Here is a 26,315-nt window from a genome sequence, read left to right as displayed (position 1 = left end):
ACACCTCTAAAGTTTAGTCTTAGAAGTTGGTTGATCATTTTGTGCTTCTCAAAAAAACCCAAATCCCATTCAGTACTTACATGTATATAATATGTAAGGGACACACTGATATTACAGATAAGTATATATATATATATAGTATATCGCTGCTGTCAGAGCAAAACCTCCTATCCCCAAAATCCCAACTTTACAGGAGAAGGAAAAAACCTACTTTACTTTTAATGTAAGTCAATGGAACCAGAATTTTTTCCAAGTCATTTTTTGTTGTTTCTTTTGATCCATTCTTCATGAAATTTACACACAATGTAAAGGACAACAGGTATTTTCAAATTATGTCAAAAACTGAAAAATGACAAACGTTTTCTTCCAACAGCAGCGATAATATACATATAGGACATGTTATTATTACATATAGATACATTACAAACATATAATACCTATTAGACAGAACCTTCAGTGTCCAAAGTTTACAGAGGAAAGAAAATAAACATTAGGACCATTTAAATTTGATCATTCACCGTGAAGTTTTAGCACAATGTGAAGAGCAGCTGATGTTTTTTAACTGATCAAACAATAAAAAATGGACATACAAGATTTTGTCCTGACAGCACTGATATGGCACATATTATTATTATTATTATTATTATTATTATTATTATTACTCACAGTCTCTTACATAGATATTGCTATTATTAGTAGTAATAAGCGCTTACTTATAATAGATATGGGGCATAATACTATTATATACAGTACAGACTCTTTCATATCTGTAATACATGTCCAATTATTAATACAGAGAGCTACTAACATATACAGTCGTATGCAAAAGTTTGGGATCCCCTGGCCAAATGATGTGTTTTGTTGATTTTTTATTGCACAGTTACTGTTTATTTGCTGAATTGAACATATTGGAAACATAATAAAACTCAAAATGTGTGCCAAAGTTATGGCATATTTTATATATTTTGTGTTTTATTTTTTCGAATATACTAAACTCAGCAAATGAATAGAAATTATGTACAAAAATTTGCAGACAAATGCATTTATTTTGAATGGGGGGTTCAGACTTTTGCATGCTACTGTATAATCTATGTGGCACATGCTATTGTGACATATAGGCACTATATATATATATATATATATATATATATATATATATATATACACACACACACATATGCATAACTCTTTGTCCTGATATTATATAGAACCAAAGCTGTGCATGTGTGAGAGGAGGTGGTTGGGTTGTACGTATGTCTGTGTGTGTGGGTTTGTGTGTGTGTGTGTGTGTCGGCCCGTGTGCATGTGTGGGAGTCGGAGTGGATGACTCTGGAGGCTCCGTGGCTTTGTAGCCGGTGGAGGAATGTCGGAGTTTTTTGGCGAGCGGGCAGGGTTGTAATAACTCCAGATGTGCGGCCCTGCTCGGCCTGCTGTGTTTTTTCTGCTGAAGCTGATTTCCTTTCCCTGTCCGGCACGAATAAAGGGGCCTTTATGCAGCGCCCCTCGGAACCCAGCGGCACCTCCAGCGCCTCCCATCCACTCCCCCACCCCCCACCCCAGCGCACATACGCACCCCAACCCCCAAATCCAGCAGAAAGGGCAGACATGGAGTGAGTTTGGGGTGCTGGGTTGAAATCTGGAGCAGATTTTGTATACGCAGAGGTACTAGAAAGGGCCAGAGGCAGCGGCGCATTAGTGATCTTTAGACTCCGGCAAGTGGCTCCAGACTGTGGACGAATAAAGTTTAGGATTCATCATGGAAAGACTTTTTTTATGTCTGTTACTGCACAATCACACGTCAAATAAAAATACTCTTTTTCCTTACATCTCACTGTTTCCATCTCTTTCTCTCTCACTCTCTTTCTTGTTTTTTTTTCCCTTCCTCTTTCTTTAGCCCCTTAACCCTGTCTTACAGTTGAATGCAAAAGTTTTACCCCCCCCAGTTAAATGGCCTGTTTTGTCCATTTTCTAAGTTCTGACCTAATATATTGCTGGTCTTCCCCCCAGAGTAATTCATGAGTGTGAAAAATGTATCAGCATGTGGGATTGGAGCTTTCCGTGTGCTGCCATGTTTCCTATCACTGTGTAAAAGAAGCTCCATGCTGCCCTTTATCTGTACTGTGGTACACTGTGATAGTTTCTGAGTGAGCGTGTGCACATTCAGCAATTCACATCGCTATGGAAACGCTGGTTATTGATTTGTTGAGTACTTACTGGTAGTTCTACACTTCTATTCCTTAGGCTGGCTGTACATGAAACTTTAATGTAACTTTAGTTGCTTGAAACTTGTATGAAAATAAATTGCACTTGAGTTGCATAATGTAAAACGCCCTGCAACTCACTTGAAACTCAGCAACAACTGTTGCAAGTGGCTCATGAAACCAGTCAAAATGCTGGTAAAGCACCACATGATCATGGCAGTCGACATCATTTCAGATGACCAATTTCACCGGATCAGTGGGCAAGAAAACGAAACAAAAGATAGTTTATTGGCTGGTTGGCAGGGAGACCCCCAGACAGACTTTTTGCAAGGTTGGCAGGTTTTCATTTTGTCAGTTTCCAAACGTGAGTTTTTCAAAGCTAAACTCTTTTTATCACCTGCTTTTATCGTAATTTACGCATCTAGATTCATTTTCTCCTCTCTTGTGCCCCCTAATTTTACACAGAATTTCGATTCATTTGGGATCCAAAGAATGAACAGTATTACAGAAAGGAAGAGTGAGACACAGACTGTGAACCGAATTGGCTACTTAACGATTTTATTTCAAAGGCTTAACGTACACACAACAGATATAAAACACAAATATTTCACTGCTGTTGTAAGAAAACCTCATATCTCCATCCTTTACATTGTTTGTAGATTTTACGATGAATGGAATAAAAGAAACGACCCAAAATGACTTGGAAAAAAGTCTGGTTCCATTGACTTACATTAAAAGTAAAGTAGGTTTTTTCCTTCTCCTGTAAAGTTACCATTTTGGAGATACAAGATTTTCTTTCCACAACAGCGATATAGAAATAAACCATGATATATAGATTAATAAATGCCAGATATATAGATATAGAAAAATGTTACAAACATGATTTAAATGCTTCAAATATGTAAATTACGTATTGCTAATGACTTTACAGTGAGAATAATACAGTGTATCAAACATATAAGCTGCTAATTTGGCTAATCAATTGGGTTGCATGCAACTTTAGTTGTTTTTAATTGCTTCAAGTGTAATTGTTAAGTTGCATGGAAATTATGATGCAGGCAAATCACAACATGCAACTATTTGCATTAAAAGTTTGACTATGACAATCTAGCCTTACTCATATAACTTAAGAATAACTTGTCTAGTTTGCGTTGCCTTCCATGTAATTACTGAATAATAAGTCTTTGGGTGTAAAAACATGTCAAAGTTTAAAAGGCTAATCAGAGTAACAATAAATATTTTCCGAAATAAATAAATATATGAAGTATGTTTCTATTCTATGCTTGCCTGCTCAAAAATTCCACACTCTCATAACTACAAAACTCATAATTATATTTGTTTCATACTTAAATGAAACATTAAAAGGTCCGTATTATTGAAACAGAATTTTCCTCACTTTTTTAAATAAAAGTGTGATCTAGTATTTCAACACTGTAGAAATTTCAAAATATATTAATTTTCATTTTCCACAATGGGGAAATTTCACCTCCACATTTAACCCATTCGCGCAGTGAAACACCACATACACGCTTGTGAATGCACACACACTAGGGGGCAGTAAGCACACTTGCCCAGAGCGGTGGGCAGCCCTATCCAGGGCGCCCGCGCAGTTGGGGGGTTAGATGCCTTGCTCATGGGCACTTCAGTCACATACTGTTGGCACAGGGGATCAAATTGGCGACTTTCCGGTCACAGGGCTGGTTCCCTAACCTCCAGCCAGTGACTGCCCAGCTGTTCAGCTGACAGCAGTTTAGCTCCGCCCATTCAGGCTGAAGTTATAAGGAGTGTTTCAGCCTGGACTTCTTCACTATACAGAGTGGCCAATCAGAACAGACCTCATTTTCTTACATCAGTCTTAAAGGCACAGTAACAAAAACAGCCTATTTGATTCCAAGGGATAAAGAGAGGTTGTATAATGGTCATGCAAAAGTAAAGTAGGACTGTTTTGGTACATAACACCTCTCAAAATACAGGATATGGGCTCTTTAAGAATCAGACATTACTGGATATTACACCTCAAGATTAATATCTGAATAAGCGTAGAGCTTAAGGGGTTCGATTTCTCTCTCACTTCGAGTTTGAGACCCCTTAACCTTTCCTGTGGTATAATTGTATGCTCCGTCAGTAACGGCGGGAGTACATAGGGATGGCAGCGTTGGCGGAGCCGGGGTAGCGTTCGTGAGTCAGAGGCGGAGAGGGAGAAGGCAGTGTCTGTGGCCAAGCGCTGTGTGGCGACTGTGTTTGCTTTAGCTACGGTTTCTTCTCTCGAACCTGAGCAGGGGAATCAAAGCACGTCTCCTCAGGGAGCTGGGTCAGCAGTCCTGAAGGTGCACAGCCAGGCCAAGAGAAAGAAAGAGAGTGAGAGAGCAGCGGGGAGGAGGAAAGAGAAAATGCGAGGGCAAGAAAAGAGAATTCTTAAGGTTTTACTCGGGACTGGAAGAAATGACTCGTCAGAGGACTCTCGTACTGAATTGTTTCTGATGCAGTTCTGTTCCGCTGGACTCATCCACTCTGTTTTCTGGACTAAATTAACAACAGAGGGTTATTGTAAAGTAGAGTAAAGGTGACTTGCTTTAGAGGCTGTGGTAAAGGAAAGGTGACATGCTCAAAGGGTTGAAGTAATGTAAAGCTGACCTGCATTAGGGGTTGAAGTAAAGTAAAGATGACTTGTTTCAGAAGTAAAATAAATGTGATTTAATGAAGAGTTTAAAGTAAATGTGACTAAATCAAGGGTTTAGAGTAAAGATGACTATTGATGGCTTAAAGTAAAGTAAAGTGAGTGTATTAAGGAGTTAAAGTAAAGTTAATGTGACTTTAACAGTCAAAATAAAGGTGACTTAACTAAAGAGTTAAAATAAAGGTGACTTGATTGAGGGGTTAAAATAAGGTGACTTAACTAAAGAGTTAAAATAAAGGTGACTTGATTGAGGGGTTAAAATAAGGTGACTTAACTAAGGGGTTAAAGTAAAGGTGACTTAATTGAGTGGTCAAAGTAAAGATGGCTTAGTTAAGGGGTTAGAAGTAAAGGTGGCTTAATTAGTCAAAGTCAAGTCAAAGTGAACTTTATTGTCATTCAGACTATACAACAAGCAGTGCACAGCTGAATAAGCATGCATTTCTCCAACGATGTGCAAAATATGAATATAATGTAAAGGCAAATGGACATCATAGACACACTAGACAGCATAGACAGACATAAAAACATACAAATAGAGAGAAAAAATTAATTTATTTATAAGAAATATTACAATTAAGGGTTAAAGTGAAGTAAACGTGACTTAATTAAGCAGTTGAAGTGAGTGTGACTTAATTGAGGGGTCAAAATAAAGGTGACTTAATGAAAAGGTTGAAGTGAAGCAAAGGTGACTTAGTTAAGGGGTTAAAGTAAAGTAAATGTGACTTAACTAAGGGGTTGAAGTAAAGGTGACTTAATTGAGAGGTCGAAGTAAGAGTAACTTAATTAGGAGTTACAGAAAACTAAATGTGACTTAATTAAGGGGTTAAAGTGAAGCAAAGTTGACCTAATTAAGGGGTTAAAGTAAAGGTGACTTACTTAAGGGGTTAAAGTGAAGTAAAGGTCACTTAAGTAAGGGGTCAAAGTAAATATGACTTAGTTAAGGGGTTAAAGTAAAGTAAATGTGAATTAATTAAGGGGTTAAAGTGAAGGTGGCTTAATTAAGAGGTTAAAGTTAAGGTAACTTAGTTAAGGGGTTAAAGTAAATGTGACTTAGTTAAGGGGTTAAAGTAAAAGTAACTTAGTTAAGGGGTAAAAGAAAAGTAACTTAATTAAGGGGTTAAAGTGAAGGTGGCTTAATGAAGAGGTTAAAATTAAGGTAACTTAGTTAAGAGGTTAAAGTAAATGTGACTTAGTTAAGGGGTTAAAGTAAAAGTAACTTAATTATGGGGTTAAAGTGAAGTAAATGTCACTTAAGGGATTAAGGTAAATGTGACCGACTTAAGGGGTTAAAGTAAAGTAAATGTGACTTAGTTAAGGGGTTAAAGTAGAGATGACTTAATTAACGGGTTAAAGTAAAGGTGTCTTAATTTAGGGGTTAAAGTAAAGGTGACTCAATTTAGGGGTTAAAATAAAGGTAACTTAATTAAGGGGCTAAAGTGCAGTGAAGGTGGCTTAAGTAGAGGAATAAAGTAAAGGTGACTTAATGAAGGGGTTAAAGTAAACATCACTTAATTAAGGGGTTAAAGTAAAGGGGACTTAATTAAGGGGCTAAAGTGAATGAAAGATAACTTATTTAAGGGGTTAAAGTAAATGTGACTTAATTAAGGGTTTAAAATGAAGTAAAGGTCACTTAATTTAGGGGTTAAAGTAAATGTGACTTAATTAAAGGGTTAAAGTAAAGGTGTCTTAATTTAGGGGTTAAAGTAAATGTGACTTAATTTAGGGGTTAAAATGAAGTAAATGTCTCTGAATTAAGGGGTTGAAGTAAAGGTAACTTAATTAAGGGGCTAAAGTGCAGTAAAGGTGGCTTAGGTAGGGGGTTAAAGTAAAGGTGACTTAAAGGGGTTAAAGTAAAGGTGACTTAATTAAGGGGTTAAAGTAAAGTTGATGTGATTGAAGGGTAATGTAAAGTTAAAGTGAAAATAAAGTAAAGACGACCCGCTTCAGTAGTTTAAATTAAGGTAGCTTCCTTGCTTTAAGGTTTAAAATAAGTAAAGTTTTTTTTTAAGTAAAATGAACATGCCTTGGTGGTTAATGTAAAGCATAGATGAGTTGTTCTAGAGTTCGGTTACTTAGTGAAGGGTTAAAGTTTTAAAGGTGGGCATCCTGAGAAAGCAGGTTTACATTGTGGTTTGCCATTGTTTGTGCTAACCCTCGCAAGTAATGATTAGGCTAACGGTGGACATCACAGCGCTCTTGTACTGTACAGTGCTGTGAAAGAAGCCATATGGTTGCAATCAGCTTCAGCACTACGACAGATAAGAGCAGGGCTGAGGAATCAGTCTGGAGAGTTGTGAGGCTTGTGAATTTCAATGAGCTGTAGAGGACGATAAGACGGAGCAGAATCCGACCTCTGCGGAGTGGCTGTGTGTGTTATCAGGGTGATATGTGTGCGGGAGTAGCGCTGTAACACCACTGCCAGACGTCCCTCTTAACGTTGATGAGATCATTATCTGTCTGTGCACACATTGCTCTATACCCAGCGGATACGGCCCTGTTTCGCAGTTTAAGTCATAACAGGGAAGAAGCATTACGCCTACAGATCGACACTTAATCACACGCTTCGCAGCTCCAGAGAATCAGATAAAAAAGCCTTTGAGCTGTAAATAGTAAAAGTGGACGAGGGGAAGCTAAAATATCCCTGCACTGTAAACCAGGCGACGGGCGGAAGAGTGAAGAGAAGGAAAGAGGAGTTATCGAGGCATGTTCCCACATCACGGCTGATGAGATAAACAAGTGTGCTCGTTTTTTTATGTCCTTTTTTTTTTTTTTGCTCTCCTTTCTTGATGTCGCTCTACCACTCTGACAGAGAGAGGAAGGGAGAGAGTTCCAGGCTCCAGAAGCGAGTGCTATTGAAGCTGCAGTCTACAGCTGTTGAAGCTAAAAACAAGGCTGCTACTCTTGTTTTTAGCTATTCTAAGTACTTTTGTCCATTTATATAGGCAACAGTATGTTACACAGCACCAGAAACATAAGGAAGCCTATGGAAGATTACTTAACAGCTCAACAGATAATTTAGGCATGCGGTTTGCATGATTGCCTTTACTACCCCTGCCTCAAACTGCATCCGGTAGCTTCATTATACTGAAGTCATGTTTGATAATCAGCAAGGTAGCGCTTTACGACACACGTTTATGCATAAAAACAAACATTCATGGTCATGCTTAGCAAGGTACTTTTGTCCATGTTATAGATCATGCAGGTAAACAACTAAAATTAACCTAGTTTTACTCATTAAACACAAAATATTAACAAAAATGCTGAGGAAAAAGTTAGGACACCCTACTCCCTAATACCTAGTGTTACCCCCTTGGCTGAAATAACTTCAGTGAGACGCTCTTGTAGCCATCTGCCGGTGTCTGACATCGGTCTGAGGAAAGTTTGCCCCCCTCCTCAACGCAGAATTCTTTCAGCTGTGAGATGTTTGAGGGGCTTCTTGCATGTACAGCCCGTTTCAAGTCACCCCACAGCATCTCAATGGGATTAAGATCTGGGCTTTGACTCAGCCATTCCAGGACTCTCTGTTTCTTAGTTTTCAGCCGGTCCTTGGTGGATTTACTGGTATGTTTTGGGTCATTGTCATGTTGCGGGGTCCAGTTCCGCTTCAGCTTTAATTTTTTTACAGATGGTCTCACATGCTCCTCAAGCTCCCTCTGATACACGGTAGAATTCACGGTGGATTCTATGATGGTGAGATGGCCAGGTCCTGCTGCAGCAAAGCATCCCCAAACCATGACACTTCCACCTCCATGTTTCACAGTTGCTATGAGGTTCTGTTCCTGGAATGCTGTGTTTGGTTTACACCAAAGTCCTGGTCTCTGTCTAAGTTCTTTCTGGCAAACTTCAGTCTGGCCTTCATGTTTCTCTTAGAGATCAAAGGTTTCCTCCTTGCACACCTCCCATGAAGGTTAAACTTGTTGTGTCTCTTTCTGATCGTAGAGGCATGCACTTTCACATCAACAGTAGCAAGAGCCTGCTGAAGGTCCCGTGATGACATTTTAGGGTTTTTTGAGACTTCTTTTAGCATCTTGCGGTCTGTTCTCGGGGTGAACTTGCTTGGACGGCCGGACCTGGGCATGTTGCAACTTGTTTTGAATGTCCTCCACTTGTCGACTATTTTCCGGACAGTGGAACGGCTGATTTCAAGTATATCCCTTACTAGACTGATAAGCTGCTACAGTCTTCTTTCTGATGGCCTCAGACAGCTCTTTCGATCTCACCATGGTGTTCACTCTCACTTCAACAGTCAGGAGCACACCAAACTAAATGTCCGAGGTTTAAATAAGGCAGGCCTCCTTCAAAATGCTGAGTAACGATGTTCTCACCTGATGTGTGTGATTTTAGCCATTTTAAGTGGGAATAAATGTGGGGGTGTCCTAATTTATTCCTCAGCAGAAATTGCATTTTTCTTTAATTACACTTTACAGAAAATTTTAAAAAGTTTTTTTTTTTCTGTTTTAATTGTTTAGTTGTGTTACTTGAATCTCTCAGTATTGTTAAAATTGATATTTTATTTCCACATGTCCAAATATGTCAAAAAAAAACAAAACACACAGGATTTCATAGGGTGTCCTAATTTTTTCACCTAATTTTTTTCGGACACCACATAAGTAAACCTGATTTAGATTACTCATAGTTTCAAACACGTCCTGGCTAGAAGATTGTATTGGTTTGGGTTTTCAGTGATCACTTTAACCCACAGCTAAGTCAGTTATCGCTGCCGATAATAAAAGCATGTTAAGATGTTGTGGAATTATTTCTCACTCGTTGTTCATTGAAACAAGCAGAAATTCTGTTGAAAGTGTGGATTCTATACCACATTTGTCTGCAAGTAGAAGAGCTTTCTTTAAAACAATTATGCCACGTTTTTCTCATTTTTGACATCAGAACTAAGTTGAAAGTGCAGACACAAACCTGTCAATACAGAATATATCACTGCTGGAGCAAAACCTTGTATCTCCACAAAGGTAACTTTACAGGAGAAGGAAAAAACCTACTGTACTGTTAATGTGAGTCAATGGAACCAGACTTTTTTCCAAGTAATTTTGGGACATTTCTTTTGGTCCGTTCATCATGAAATTTACACACAATGTAAAGGACCAAAGGTATTTTCAAATTATGTCAAAAACTGAAAAACGTCAAAAATTGAGATATAAGGTTTTCTTCCAACAGCAGTGCTATATTACTATATAATTAAACACAGTACTGTGCAAAAGTCAGAGACCACCCTTTCATTAATTTCATTTCCAGACAAAATATACGTATTTCTCAGCATCAGGAAAAAAACATATATTTAACAGAAAATTACACAGAAGCCTCAACAACCAAATATAATTAGATTTTTTCAGTATTTAGTGCATCTTTAATATCTTTGTTACAGTTTCCATTGTTTTGGGAGACTTGCTTTCAGTTTTTCAAAGAAATCTGCAGGGATATTTTTCCACACCGCCGAAGTTCAGTCTTAGAAGTTGGTTGCCCTTTCTGTTTTTCACGATCCAAATAATCCCAAACATATTCAGTGGTGTTGAGGTCTGGACTCTGGGGTGGTCAGTCCGTTGTTCAGCCTCTTTGTTTGATGTGTCCGTCTCCTTTTCTCAGTGAGGTTTCTTGACAGCTACACATCCTTTCAGATGATGAAAGTACTGCTTATTTGGTGTCTACCGGGTTTTCCAGGTGGTTGTTAGGAATCTCTGTAGCTTGTAATCATTTTTTAAACCCTAGTTTTGGAAACTCCTTTCTTCTGCCTTATACAAATGGATTATCTTCTGTCTAATTTCTCAAAAATACCTTGAAATTAAATAAATGAAAGGTGGTCTCTGCACAGTACTGTAGTTAATTACATAAGCAGTGGTCTAAGGATTAATCTCTGTCACCTTTAAGACATGCCAGTTCATACCCATTCAGCTGAACACATATGTGGTATGGTTACAGTATATTGTTGAACACTCTTTTTACGTCAATACCGCAGCAACAGCAAGTACGTGTCGCAGCCGTCCAGCCAGCTCTGTCTCTAAACTGGTCTCAGTTACACACGTATACGAGAGGGACTATAAAACAGCTCCTAAACTCTCATAACAAAGGAAGCCATTTCATTTCCCTCCACTTTACGGCCATATTAGCCCGATTCAGCCTCTGCTCCTTTGATATACTTGAAACGTGTGGGTGATCTTAAAGAAAGGAGACGTTTGGCTTCAGAATGCTTTTGGTTTCATGACTGCAGGCCCACTGTCTTTTCTAAAGGCGTGAACTGCTAGAAAACAGTATGTTTCAAAGCCTCGTTGCACTGTTAACAAACTATTGCCCTCTCATTAAAGGCCCTCCTGAGCTGCTACATGTTTTTTATGGGAGATTTAGAGAGGTTGGAGTTGGAGTGTGAATGGACGCCCAGATGTTCCACCCCAAGTTAAGCACAGTTTCATAGCACTCAGTATAAACACTGTTTGAGAAAGTAGACTACGCACATGTCAGAATTTATAAATGGGGAACACAGACGTCTACATGGAAGACTGACTGATTTCGCTTCACAAGTATGGAAGCAAGGAGTCTTTCCAAAAATATTAAAGGGCTCAAATCCTCGATTTCTCTTGCATTTCATATTTTTTCTCCTTTGAGGTCCAGTTCTGAGCTTTGTGTGGTTATTCACAGTTAAAACAATCATAATTCATTTCTACATCAACATTTTCAAGCCTCTCTTTATCGCTCACTATCAAACTGGCTGCTTACATCACTGTGCCTTTAAGACTATGTAAATGGATCTGATTTGATTGGCTGCCTCGTTCAAAAAGCAGTCTCCTTTCGCTCCTCATAACTTTCACATGAACACGGACTGGACGTTCTTCCTGAGTTCAACTTGTGTAACCTGAACTGGTGGATGTATGTATATGGAGTTGAATCAGTGTTGCCAGAACCTGAACCTGAATTTGTGATTCTGAACCTGAATTTGTGACGCTAAACCTGAATTCCTGATGCTTTTTCAGGTTGAAGAATTCAGGTTGTAAAATTCAGGTCAGTTCTCTTTATATAATCTCACAACAGATACTAGTATTTATTGTTTTGTTGGTTGTTTGTACAGATATAAGCTGTTGCTTGATTTCTATAATGACGTATGCAAGGCAAAGCACCGGTTGGCAGGCCAGCCGTTTCGCATCCGCATTACAATGGCTTTTCCTACACTTAAGTAGCCTGACGGTTATGTTATCATTCAAATAAATTGGTGTGCAAGTAAATTACTCTATTTTAAATACTAGTATCTGATGTGAGCTTATATAAAGAGAAGGAAGAATAAGCAACTTACAATTGTAAACATTCCAGTGACATGGTCTTCTACCATGGTCCTTCATCGGCATGTACTCGGTGACAAAAACACCCCACCCAGTGACCTCAGAGAGGTTTAGTGATTGTCCAGGAGTTCGATTACATCTATGCTGGTTTGCTCTTCCAGAGTACCCCAGATGTTTCCCAAAATTTCCTGAATTTCTCAACCTGAATTTCCAGACCTGAATTTCTCAACCTGAATTTTACAACGTGAATTTCGCAACCTGAACTTCTCAACCTGAATTTTACAACCTGAATTTCTCAACCTGAATTTCTCAACCTGAATTTCTCAACCTGAACTTCTCAACCTGAATTTTACAACCTGAACTTCTCAACCTGAATTTCTCAACCAGAATTTCTCAACCTGAGTTTCTCAGCCTGAATTTTACAACCTGAATTTCTCAACCTGAATTCCTCAACCTGAATTTTACAACCTGAATTTTTCAACCTGAATTTCTCAACCTGAACTTCTCAACCTGAATTTCTCAACCTGAATTTCTCAACCTGAATTTCTCAACCTGAAAAAGCATCAGGAATTCAGGTCCAGCGTCACAAATTCAGGTTCAAAACCACAAATTCAGATTCAGGTTCTGGTGACGCTGATTTAACTCCATATATGTAAATGTGCTGGTTTTTGTGACATCACAAAAACAGTGAGTTCAGAATGGACTGTTTTTGCAGCTTATTTTTTCGTATATGAACTCAGACATATTGTGGAACTTCACAACCTCAAACCTATTTCAAAAACGTGAGGGCAGTTTTCATGATATGGGCTCTTTAAGGCCAAAACAACACGTTTGCCATCCATTTTAACCAGAGTTTTTCCAGAATATCCCATTAGTCCAAAAAAAGCTGTCCACCACAGTCACTGAATCTGTCATCAGTTGAGCTTACTGTGCACAGAGAAGTGCACGTCCATCCAGTCGAAAAGGACTTCCAGAAGAACTTTATCATAGCAGAAACATACCAGACTTCCCTGAATATATTTGGGATTACTTGGAAAGTGCAACCAACTTCTAAGACAACTTTGGAGGTGTGGCTGCAGATTTCTTTGTAACATTGAAAGTGAGTCTCCTGAAAAGAATGGAAGTTGTAATAAAGGTAAAGAGTGGACACAGTAAATACTGAAAGATGTGATATTATATTTAGTGTGCATTTTTGTTAAAAGTATGTTTTCTGCCTTTCACTAAAAAGTGAATGATCTGTACTTAAAGGCAATCAAATCAAATAAATGCATGTCATTATTTCATAGAAGTAACAACACTTTTACTTGAGAATGTGTTTAGGCTACTAAGCCCATTTCTGCATGTAGTATATGTCTCTGAATTAGCCAGGATGAAAAGCTCTTTCTAGGATTTCCCTTTGACTCGGGGTGGTTGACCTTGAATGTCGGTGGTGGTGGTGGTGGTGGTAAGGGGGGGGGTTGTAGTCTGACAGGCTTCACTGTCGCCTATGTGCGAGTCTTTTAAAAATACTCCACATCCTGTGGGCTTTATAGGGTTAACATGTCTGTGCCATTGTTTCATAGAGCAGACCAAAGCGTGGAGGTTTTTGGAAAGCAGGGCCTGGTTTGAATTTGAACCAGCGATGATTCGCCGCCATTCCTGCGGTAGACATGGGCTCTTTCTTCTCCTTCTCTCCGTCTTTTTTCTCTCTCTCTCTCTCTCTCTCTCCGCTTCACTCGTTTTGACCAGGGACGACTCTTTACCCTCGAAACATCTAGTCAGAATGAACTCAGCAAAAAGGAACGGCTTCTTTTTCTCTCTTTCTCTCTCTACAGGCGTGCACATGAAAACGTGTAACGTAAAGGCGAAGGCTTCTTAAGGAGAAGCAGAAGAGAGTTTGCAAGAGTGAAAGAGATTCTTTTGCGGGGGAATGAAAGAAAGACTGAGCGAGGAAAAAAGAGGGCGCGTTTTTGGAAATTGCCGTTGGCCCCCGCCCAAGGCTCAGTCTTTCTGGTAATGAGGGGTTAGCACAGCCTTATTGCTCCCATATGCAGCCCTGCGTTTGTGCTGCCTTTGATGCTAACCCAAATCACCAGCACTACAATCTGGCCCAGCACACACACACACACACACACACAGACACACAAACACACACACACACACACAGACACACAGACACACACACACACACACACACACACAGACACACAGACACACACACACACACACACACACACACAGACACACAAACACACACACACACACAGACACACAGACACACACACACACACACACACAGACACACAGACACACACACACACACACACACACACACACACACACACACACACACATGTACATGAATGTATGCACATATACACCACTGTGCAGAAGTCAGAGACCCCCCTTCATTTATTTAATTCCCAATCAAAACGGTCAATAAATGCAAGTCATTCATTTTTCTGGACAGATTTCTGCGGAGATTAGATAGAAGATAATCCACTTGCATAAGAAAGGAGAAAGTCAGAGGAAAATATGTGAAAAAAAAACAGGAGTTTCCAAAACTGGAGGTCAAAAATGATGAAAAGATAGAGAGTGAGAAGACAATTCAGTGCTATGGGTAAGAAAGGATGTGTAGCTGTCCGGAAGCCTCGCTGAGAAAAAGAGACAGACAAAAAAAGAGGAAAATCAAATGAAGAAGCCGCTGTTGTTCTCAGAACAATGGACAGACCACTTCAGAGTCCATTAGCATCACTAAATGTGTTTGGCATTAAGAAAAACTGGCGAAGGTATTTAAGACAAACACTAAGAAGCTCGTAAGAATGTTTTCCCATGCAATTCTCGAAAAAAACTTAAGAAGTTCTCAGATATCATCTTAAAATAATCTGTATCATTTTCTTAAAATTTTCTTAAGAAAATCTTCCTTGTTTTCTTTTGTCGCATGTTGCATTTTACCACGTACCATAAATGACACGAGATACAGTTTGAATTTGTATTAACTGTTATTTCCGTTATTAGGTTAATCCGTTCAGAGAAGCAAAATGGGGGAAAAAAACATGAAAAAAACGTTTAAAAAAATTTGCAAACAAGAACTAGAGGTGATGATGAAACAAACAGCCAACAGGAGAAAAATCCTCATTGGAAAATACAATAATTGGGGAGTGAGAGTGGAAAGCAGGAGACGAGGACGGGCAGAAGTAGATAAATCGATAAATTTAGATGCTCACCTCGTCAACTTTTACAGCCTAAGACGACTGTGAGGTGATCATAAGGTTAAGAGCACATTTAAGAACATAATATTTTCAAGAATACAACTTACTCTTAGAATTATTCTTAAGAAAAATAGTTAAGAAAAGAAAAGAAGATAATTCTTAAGAAGTTATTTGAAGAATAACATTCTTTGTAAATTTTTGGTTGAGAATAAAGTTAAAAAAAAACACACATTTAAAAAGATTTTCCTTTTTAAGACACTTTCATGAATCTGGCCCCAGATTTCCTAGAGCAAAGATTTGGAAATGGTTACATTTACATTTACAGCATTTGGCAGACGCTCTTATCCAGAGCGACTTACAATTTCATCATTTTTTACACAGGTAGGCGAAGGTAGTGTTGGGAGTCTTGCCCAAGGACTCTTATTGGTATAGTGTAGAGTGCTTGCCCAGCTGGGGGATTGAACCCCTGGGAAATGGTTCATCGAACACACTGATATGTAATATCACTATTTATATAAGTCACATTTGAAGCAAAATCCACTATATATCCACACCTGTGACCACCTCACAACAACTGAACAGTGTATCACTACGCCATGGCAAGAAAAAAAGACCTTCGTGCTGTCAATGAATAATCTTTGACTCTCATGCTGCTCACATGGACAACCAAGTGTACTGATGAAGTAAGAACCAGTTTTTTGTTTAAACTGAGGGGCTGACAGCTTATGTTCTTAACTAGAACCAGGCTGGTCAGCTAGCTAACAGACTAAACATGCTAAACAGCTCCTTCGTTGATATCACAGGCTTGAATTAAAGCACCTATGGTTTGATTAACTGTAAAACAGCAGAATAAAAGTCTAAAGAATGTAACTTGAGTCACTTCAAACCCAGGCTGAATCCCAAATGGCTCCATACTCCCTAAATAGTGTGCTACCTATGAAAGTTTAGTAATTCTAGCCTCTACAGACAAATAGGGCATCATTTATCGAGTGTGGATGTGTCTGAGTCCCAAATGACTATTTCTTAGCTGTATTTTGCTCTGTTGGGCTGCAGGATCCAGTATTTAAATTCCTATGTAGTGCACTATGTAGGGAGCAGGGTGCCATTTAAAATTCAGCCCCAGCGTGAGAAGAGCGGCACGGCTGGATTGGTGCTAAATACGACTCGTAGTGGTAATTTGGTGACTAAAAAATACTTAAAAAGCGAAAGCTTTGTATTAAACAGTGCTGTGTTATCATATGTTTATTGTTATATGAGAAAAAGTTTAAAAAGTCATGAAATGAACGCAATATACAGCGAACGTTCTCCTCATTCAGCGGTCCATGGTTGCTTAAAAACAATACCGTACTCTAAAGGAACTACATTTCTTGGCAGAATACTTGTTGATGTTGATTATTATTAATAATAACTTAAATTATTTTCTGAAAAAGTGTGTATTTAATCATATTTCATGTTGGCTTCGCGTCGTGCCTAACAACACCCTTCTCCGTGATAAAACCGCACTAACCCACGGCCTCTCGTGGCTTATTGCTTTATTATTAGGTTAATGACATTTGTGTGTATTGTAACTTTAGTGTTTTTCTGAGCAAATAAACACGTACAGTATACATGCCCACATGTTCTTAAAGCCCAGGCTGTCTTTTCCGGTCTGTATAGAGGGAGCTTACTGCCTTTTATTTGGCCTTTCATGATCACATGTTCCACGTCATCGTCTTTGTTGTAAATCAGTGTATACAGTAAGGAAGTGTGTATAGGTGTTTTGTTAGTATCACTTACAGCGCTTTTGTGTCCCCCAGAGGGAGTGTGTGTGTGTGTGTGTGTATACGTGTGTGTGAGTGGTCCGAGAAGTGTGTTTGTGAGCCCCCTTTTTGTTTGGATTAGCCAGGCGGGGGCCGGAGTGAAACATGTGAGGTGTGTTTATGAATCCAATCTGAACTTCCTCCGCTTTTATAATTACACTGGTATTAGTCACAAGCAAAACAAAACAATGGAAAGTATTTCGAGTTTTCTCCTTGTGGTCTTGAGCCCAAATGCACATACAGACCCCCTCCCCCTAAAATCCAGCATCCCAGCGTCACTCTGAGCTTTGTAAAGGTTTCCAGTCTGAAATTTTATTCCGTCAACTGACATACGATCAGCTCGTAGCTCTCCGACTGCTAGATTTGAACCCTTAGAAGTCTTTGAATGCATTTAACTAAAGAACTGCATATACATGCACATTCTTTGTCAGCAGGTCCTGACTTTTGTCCATTTATTTGCATATGTAAAAATGTTTTTTTCTTTCTGCAAATATTTTTTGTCAAACTCAGCTCATAATATCTCCTCTTTTACCTAAACACAAATCTGATGTGGCTTGAAGGTTTAGAATCTGCACCTTCCACAGAATTCCTCCTTTTGCTTTAATGAGCTATTAGTTGCCAATTAGTTACATGCAAAAATTTAAAAACTGCCAGTCAAATTACTGGGTACTATTTTGTAAATTTGATCTGTTTGTTAGTCCATTATTTTTTCCAGTTTGTTAAATTCAGCAAATAAACTGTAATTGTGGCATGAAAACCTTTGCATATGACTGCAAACATTATAATGAGTGCCAGCGAACTTCTAAAGCTGGCTTTACACAGTGAAACTTGCATGCAACTTTAGCGTAATATACAGTTGCTTGGTGGTTAGCCTGCTGGTATCGTGATCTATGTGGCTGGATTGTTTATTTTCTCCTTGTGTGACGCCCCATAGTGTTTTATCCTAACATGAAAAAGTTTAAAAAATAATGAAATGTTTGCAATATACAGCAAACGTTCTCCTCATTCAGCGGTCCATGGTTGCTTAGCAACAATGCCATACTCTAAAAGAACTACATTTCTTGGCGAAATACTTGTTGATGTCGATTATTATTAATAATAACTTTTTCTGACAAAGTGTGTATTTAATCATATTTCATGTTGGCTCCGCTCCACTTCGCGTCGTGCCTAACAACACCCTTCTCCGTGATAAAATCACAGTAACCCACGGCCTCTCGTGGCTTATTGCTTTATTATTATGTTAATGGAATTTGTATGTATTGTAACTTTAGTGTTTTTCTGAGCAAATAAACACTTTGCACGCTACAGTATACATGCGCACATGTCCTTAAAGCCCAGGCTGTCTTTTCCAGTTCATATAGAAGGAGCTTATTATTAATAACAAATTATTTTCTGAAAAAGTGTGTATTTAATCATATTTCATGTTGGCTCCGTTTCATGTTGGCTCTGCTCCGCCTCTGCAAACATTATAATGAGTGCCAGCAAACTTCTAAAGCTGGCTTTACACAGTGAAACTTGCATGCAATTTTAGTGTAATATACAGTTGCTTGGTGGTTAGCCTGCTGATCTGTGTGGCTGGATTATTCATTTTCTCCTTGCGTGACGCCTCATAGTGCGTTATCCTAACATGAAAACCTCCTTTTCACTGAAAAATGACTTTTCCATCATAAAAACAAAAACGTGTTGAATGCAAGGACACTAAACACTGAAGAACAAATCAGAAATATTACATTGGCAGAGTGAATCTGTATGTTTGGGAACCTGTTCTACTATGAAAAGGTGCCAAATGCTGTGTGTAAGTAACAAATAATGTCATCACAGAAGACTTTATGTAGCAATACAGTGGATTATACAATGTAAGCTAATCCGGTGTAACCAAATGTGTTGCGCTGCAACATCGGTTGCTTTTTAATTGCTTTGTGTAATTGGTTGCATGAAAACAGGCATGCAAGGCAACTAGTTGCATTAAACTTTTACCATGTAAAGCCAGAGAAAGGGTTAATGTTTGTGAGAAAATGCAAAAAATTGTACATCAGTTTTAATGACTTTTCAAAGCATCATGAAGGTCCAGGGTTTTCAGACTGAAACCAAGCTGGCCAAAGGAGCCTCGCTGTGCTGTTTAACTTTATGGGAACACATGGAGAATCATTCAGCGCGCGTGTGTATGTGTGTGTCTTTGGGGAGTCGGGGGGGAGTCAGAGGTCTGCCCTCACACACACAGCGCAGGCAGCCTTCTCACCTTCTGATGACTTCCATTCACCGCCCTGCCAAAATGTGTGTGCGTCTTTAGGTCTGCGGGGGGGAGTGGGGGAGGGGGGAGTAGGAGAGGGCGGGGCGAGGCACACCAGTGTGTAGAATGTGTTTATATTTTGTTGCAGATATAATGTATTGAACTTATCGGGAATCTTTCTTGATTTAAATTAATCACCGATTATCGATTCAAATGAATCATTTCAATATATACTATATATTTCATCAAATACTATATATGTAATCAAATATAATTGGTGTTTATTCTCAATTTGAGCTCATTTTCACGAATTCAAAGTTGTGGGACACAGTTTGCCACCGAAACGGTAAAATGAGCCCAGAAGTAAGTGAAATGAAGACTAAACTGTGTCGATGGAGTATATTTTATTCATGTGTAAATGATTCATTTGAACTTAGAATTGATTACTTATTTCAGGGGTGCACAGCTCTGGTTCTGGAGCGCTGGTGTCCAGCAAAGTTTGGAGGCTTCCCTATACTAGCACACCCACTAAACCTGGCAATTAACAATTAATAATTAACTGCTGACCATTATCCCTCCAGGACTGGAGTTGTGCACCCCTGAGTGAATTTGAATACAAAATCAGTGATTCGTTTGAATCAGTTAAATTCAAATTATTTCCACACAAATAATGCATATATTTATATTTATTACAATGAGTGTTTCTTCTTATTATGAGCTTATTTTCATGGCTTCAAAGTTGTGTGACACCATTTGGAAAAACTGTGTTGAAGTAATGTCATGTGGAAATGATTCATTTGATTTCAGAATTGATTACTTGATTTCAGGGGTGCACAGCTCTGGTTCTGGAGGGCTGGTGTCCAGCAAAGTTTGGAGGCTTCCCTATACTAGCACACCCACTAAACCTGGCAATTAAGAATTAATTTAAATAATTATTAATAATAATAATAAGTATAAATAATAAATTGACTGCACTGACAATGATTCATTTGAATCAAGTAAATTGAATGCATCACTTTTTTCAATCTGATGTTGTTTTGAGAAGCAGGATTGGATTAGTGTGGTGTATGTTTAGATCAGGCTCAACAGGGCACTAAAAGAGCCGCATGTAGCTCTGGCCGACCCCTGGTGTAGGTCTTCAGAGAGAGAGTAAGTCACTCCAGGATGTAGAACACATTTAGTTTTGTTTGATTCCAAAATTTTACTTGATTCAGATGAATTAGTGATTCTTCAATCAAATGAATTATTGAATCTCTGTTCATTCATTTCCACATGAATCATATACATGACATCAACACCACTATTGTTAAAGCAAGTGAACTGAAAGACATTGTGTAGGTGTAATATATTTGATTCAAGTAGACGTGATTCGTTTGAAGTAATTCGGTCTCACTTTATATCATCTCTCTAATAACTGTGTAATTACATGTGAACAACATATGGAACAACAATGTAACTACTAATGATTTAGTCACTGTTACAGATGGATTATAGAAGTACACCTTATGTAATTACACGTGTATCTTAATAGTTGTAACAGCTTATTCTCCCTCATGTAATTACACAAGGGTAATAACATAAACGTAATTACATTTGTAATCAGACAGTTTTTTCTGGCCGTAAAAGGAAGTATGTAATAACTTACATTAAGACATTATTACACTGTATCTGCCAGCTTTCCTAAAATTTAGCATTCAGCATTTATGTTGCTAGTGCTGTGACACTGTAACCAGTTTCAGCTTTAAACCATATATATATATATATATATATATATATATATATATATATATACATATATATATATATGTGTGTGTGTGAGTGTGTGTGTGTGTGTGTGTGTGACAGTACAGCAGACGACCCCTTATCTTAAAATGTAACTTTTGTAATATTAATTAAATTTGTTGCATTAAACCCAAAGCAACATCTTTATTACCACTGCATTATTACACAGTACCTACATAATAACTACACAGGAACTGTTCACTTATTTTAAAGTGTAACTCTAACACTACAGTACGGGAAAGTTCCTGTGTAGTTGTTATGTAGGTACAGTGTAATTACAGAATAGTATTAATCAATGTGATGTGATTAGTTTACCTTGTTATAACACAGTTATTCCACAGTAATTATGTAAAACATACTTCCTTTAACTGCTGGTAAAGCCTTCTGATCTGTAGTGTATCAAAAGGATACGCTCGCATATTTATATGAGGCAAAACTGAAGTTCATACACTTGTAATTACATAGGCTGTACTTCTGTAATCGGCCTGTAACATTGGCTAAATCATCAGTAGTTACAGTTTTGTTGCATATGTTATTCATGTGTAACTACACAGTTATAAGAGACACTTGATATAAAGTGGGACCGATAATTCATGTGAATCTCAGTAAACTCAGTGAGTCTCTTTTTTTAAGTGCGCGCTGAAATGTTGTTTTGAGAAGTCAAGCTGGATTAGTGTCTGTTTGTGTGTTGCATAAAAGTCTGTTTAGAGGATGAACTGCTGCCTGAATCATGACAGATAACCCCCCCTCTCTCTCTCTCTCTCTCATCCTTCCTTTTTTCTTTTCACTTCTTCGTCTCACATAATCCACTTCCCACACCATCTATCTCTCCACTACATCTCTCTCACTCTCTTTTCTTTCTTTCAGTCTTTCTCCGTCCTCTCTTCTCTCCACACTTCTCTCCATCTCTCTCCTCCCTTCTTTCTTCTTTTCCTCCACTTCATCTCACATAATCAACCTCCCACACCATTCGTTTCTCTCCCTCTTCCTTTTTCCTCTCTCTCCCTCTTCCTCTCTCACTCTCTCTCTCTCTTTCTCTTGCAGTCTTCATCTGTCTTTCTTTCTTTCTTTCTTTCTCTCTGCCTCTTCTCTCACTCTCTCAGTCCCTTCTCTCTTTCTCTCTCTTTTTTTTTCACGTTCTGGCTGAAGGAAGGGAAAATGTGTGAGTCACAGAAAAGACTGCTCCCCTGTGAGTGAGAGAGTGAGAGAGAGCAGGAGAGAGAGAGCTGGAGTGAGTAGAGGATGACGTCACTCTCTCGGCGCTATAGTAACAGAGTGTTTGGTCTCAGGGTGAGGAGCACCTGGGCCAGCTGGCATATTCACCTGACTGAGGGGACGATCTGTCTCTCTCTCTCTCTCCCTCTCTCTCTCTCCCTCACTTACACACACACACACACACACACACACACACACACAGTCTCTTTCTCTCTCTCTCTTTCTCTCTCTCTCACACACAGTCTCTCTCTCTCACACACACATACACACACACATACACACACAGTCTCTCTCTCACACACACACACAGACACAGTCTCTCTCTCTCTCTCTCACACACACAGTCTCTCTCACTCTCACACACACACTCTCTCTCTCTCACACACACACACACAGTCTCTCTCTCTCTCTCTCTTTCTCTCTCTCTCTCACACACACAGTCTCTCTCTCTCTCTCTCACACACACACACACACACACACTCTCTCACTCACACACACAGTGTTTCTTTCTCTCTCTCTCTCTCTCTCTCTCTCTCTCTCTCTCTCTCTCTCTCACACACACACACACACACACTCTCCCTTTCTCCCTCCTATCTTTCTTTTTTTCACTCTGTCTGTCTTTCTTTCTTTCTTTCTTTCGTTCTTCATTCCTTTCTTTTTTCTTTCTTTCTTTCTTCCTTTCTTTTTTCTTTCTTTCTTACTTTCTTTCTTTCTCTGCTCTCTCTCTCCTTTCTCCCTCCTCTTTTTCATTTTTTTCTTTGTCACTCTCTTTCTTTCTCTTTCCTTCTTTGTCACTTTCTTTCTTTCTTTCTTTCTTTCTCTCTCTCTCTCTCTCTCTCTCTCTCTGGGAAAGCCCCTGAGCTCCAGCACAGCTCGACATTTCCTTGGCTCTGTCCAGCTCACATCAAGTCTAGTTATTTTAGATCTAGAACCCTCTGTAGAACTTAACCTCTTATTAACCTCTATAACTTATTCTCTGTCTAATTCACTAATACCTCAGTTATGTAGATTAAGCCTTTCAGTCTTTAGGGCCTGTTTATGGTCCCTCACCTCAGTGAATAAAAAACAAAAATCCCGTTTGCCTCTTCCGTCTCTCCCGGGCGAGATGGTGCTGCAGCTAAAGGTGAAGTGTATTGTTATATGAGTAACTGAGGCTAAGCCCTGAGTCACGGGTGTAAAATTGCATAAGCAGCGATATAAAGTTTCCAATAAAAACGCGACTGCTCCACCTGCACTGTCAGTAGTGACTCCTCAGCGAGCCACTCTCTCTTAAACGGTCACGCCGAGGCTGATGGACTGAGTCAATTTAAGGACGGAGATTCGTAACATCCATTTCTGGGTGTTGTTTTTGGATCTGTTTTTACTCTGCGGCCTCTGATGAGTAAGAGGAGAGCGCAGATGAAGGAAGGCCGACCTGCAGTCAGAAACCACAGAGCCAAATCACCAGCGGGCAGCGCCTCATCAAATCCGGTTTAAACTGACGCACAAACCCACGTAACCAGCACTGCCTGCGCTGTACACGTTTCAGGGACACTCAGGTCCTCCACCCAGGCCGAACGAACAGGACTAAACTGGTACTGGGCAGCTATGCAGGGTGGGGGGGGCTGTAATCAGTAGCATGGCTGATGCTTAATGAAGTTTTCACTTTATTATTATTTATTTATCAAAGTGGCCTTAAAAGAGTGCAGATGTGCCCTTTAACGAGGTACAAACCACTCTGCAAAACGTTTGTATGACGTGGAAACGAGCACAAACGATGAATCAGCTTCAGTGCGTGAAATCAAGCATCAGCCCTCCAGCACCTTATTTACATATAATTTCCATAAAGCACGCCCCAAGTCATGCGGATGTTCGGGAGGAAGCTGATTGCATTCAGCAGCTCTTGAGCCAACGACTGTACTCGTAGGTGGAGTTTGAGCTTGAGCAGTGAATGCAGAGCTCCCCCTACTGAGCAAACTTCATAGTGTTAAAATTACGACGACTGGAAAGAAAAAAATGTGAAGTGAACCAAAAGTCTTTTTAAGGTAGACTGATGTGATTATTTTCCTAAAACAACATATTCAAATGCTGTATTATTGCAGTGTATGAGATGCTTCTGAGATGCAGTAGCTGTGTTTTGTATTGTTTATTTTGTGGGCGGAGTCAGTGATATATAACAAAAGCACAATATAACGCACGTCTGTCAAGCACAAGGCCCGTGGGCCAAGTCAGGCCCGTAACACACTCCTGTTCAGCCCACAAAATGGTTTTGATTTTCTGTTAATATTAGCCCATTTCACCATGAGCTGCACTACAGTCCCCAGCATGCACTGCAACATAATGTGCGCCCCCTTTCTTTACACATAAAGAAAAGGTGCCTGATGTCTAGTTCAATCCGACCTGAGCCACTTTCATATGTGTTCCTAGATCGGATATCCGATCCGTGGCCATGCAACCTTAATGGCTACGTTTACATTACAAGCCTCATTGCTCAAATCTGATTTTTTGCTCAAATCCGATCTCTCTGACACGATGGTTCACACTCGTTTAGGTAAGCGATTCAAATCTGTCATTAATGTGACGAACCGGCGTCCTGAAATGACCCTCATGACCTCATCCTACTCAGTAACGTCACGTGAATGAATCACTGCATCATCAGCACAAACTAACGAGCAGAACGAGCTTCGCTGAGAAGATAATTAACTCTGATCAGCTCTCAGCTTCATTATTAGAGCGAGACGAAGGAGAAAAAGGTGAGATGAGCTTCTTTTCCACCGTTTACAGGCTTTAACTTCTGTTCGACGCTGCTGCCATGGTAACGCTGAATGATGGCGCACGCGCAGTGGAAAAAAAGCACATGAATTCTGATCTGAGCGTCACATTAAGGTCGCATGGCCATGAATCGGATACGTATCCGATCTAGGACCACATATAAAAGTGGCTCAGGTTGGATTTGAAAAGATCAGATTTGTGTCCACACATCTCTGAAAACTTCAGATCTGAGTCACATTAGGACAAATCTGATTTGTGCCACTTCAACATGCTAATGTGAACGTAGCCTTTTCAGACTAGACATTTTTGTTCATTGACGCACGTGATTCGTTCACGTGACCTTACTAAGATGTGCCCATGAGGGTCATTTCAGAACGCCGTTTCGTTCACATTAATGACAGATTTGAATCACTTACCCAAACGAGTGTAAACCATCATGCCAGAGAGATCGGATCTGAGCAAAAAATCTGATTTGAGTATGAGGTTTGTAATGTGGACGTAGCCTTAGTGGTTGAGTTTGACAACCCTAAAGACATATTTTAATATGTCTTTAAACAGAACATGTAATATTAGTAGAATATAATGGTTAGCTGCAGTGCAAAAGCCAGTCGTTACTTATTATAGAACAGTTGGATCCGATGGCACTATCTGATTGGCTGAGAAGCATTCCAGCATTATTTATCATAAGAGCACGGCTAGAATGCTTCTTAGCCAATCAGATTGGGCCGTCAGTACCGACTGCTGCGTAATAAGCAACAATTGGCTTTGCACTGAGAGTGATGAAGGTGTTTGAAGGGTTAACGGTTGGTTTGGTGTGGTCCTGTAGCTGGCAGGGCAGGGCGTGGTGCCCCCTCTCTCTCTCTCTCTCTCTCTCTGTGTTTCTGGGTTAGGGGAATACCAGCTGCCCGCTGAGCTCCTGACGGGCCGCCAGGCTGCTGCGGTGCTCCGGCCGGCTGCAGACTGCACTGTGTCGCCCCACGCTTTATTTTAGCTCCGCTCGCTCTAATCACTTCCAGCCCTGCTGCGGTGGGGCCTGAGGGGGGAAAAAACGAGGGAAAAAAGAAAGCTTTCCCTCTATTACTCTGCTTCTCTCTTTTTTCTCCTACTCCCTCACTGTCCCAGTCTTTTTCTCCCATTCTCTCTCTCTCTTCCCCTTTCACTTTCTCTCTCTATCTCTCTCTATCTCTTT

At 39.6% G+C, this 26,315-nt stretch overlaps 1 protein-coding gene across 1 annotated transcript in view; it reads left to right on the top strand.

The window, feature by feature from the left end:
- dnm1a (dynamin 1a) overlaps positions 1 to 26,315 on the top strand; it is a 136,421-nt gene that overhangs the window by 87,156 nt on the left and 22,950 nt on the right. The window lies entirely within an intron of this gene.

Source organism: Colossoma macropomum, unplaced genomic scaffold, assembly GCF_904425465.1.
Source record: "Colossoma macropomum unplaced genomic scaffold, Colossoma_macropomum, whole genome shotgun sequence".
Lineage (NCBI taxonomy): Eukaryota > Metazoa > Chordata > Actinopteri > Characiformes > Serrasalmidae > Colossoma > Colossoma macropomum.
The sequence above is the reverse complement of the archived record's forward strand: the minus strand, read 5'-3'. Positions and strand labels throughout refer to the sequence as shown.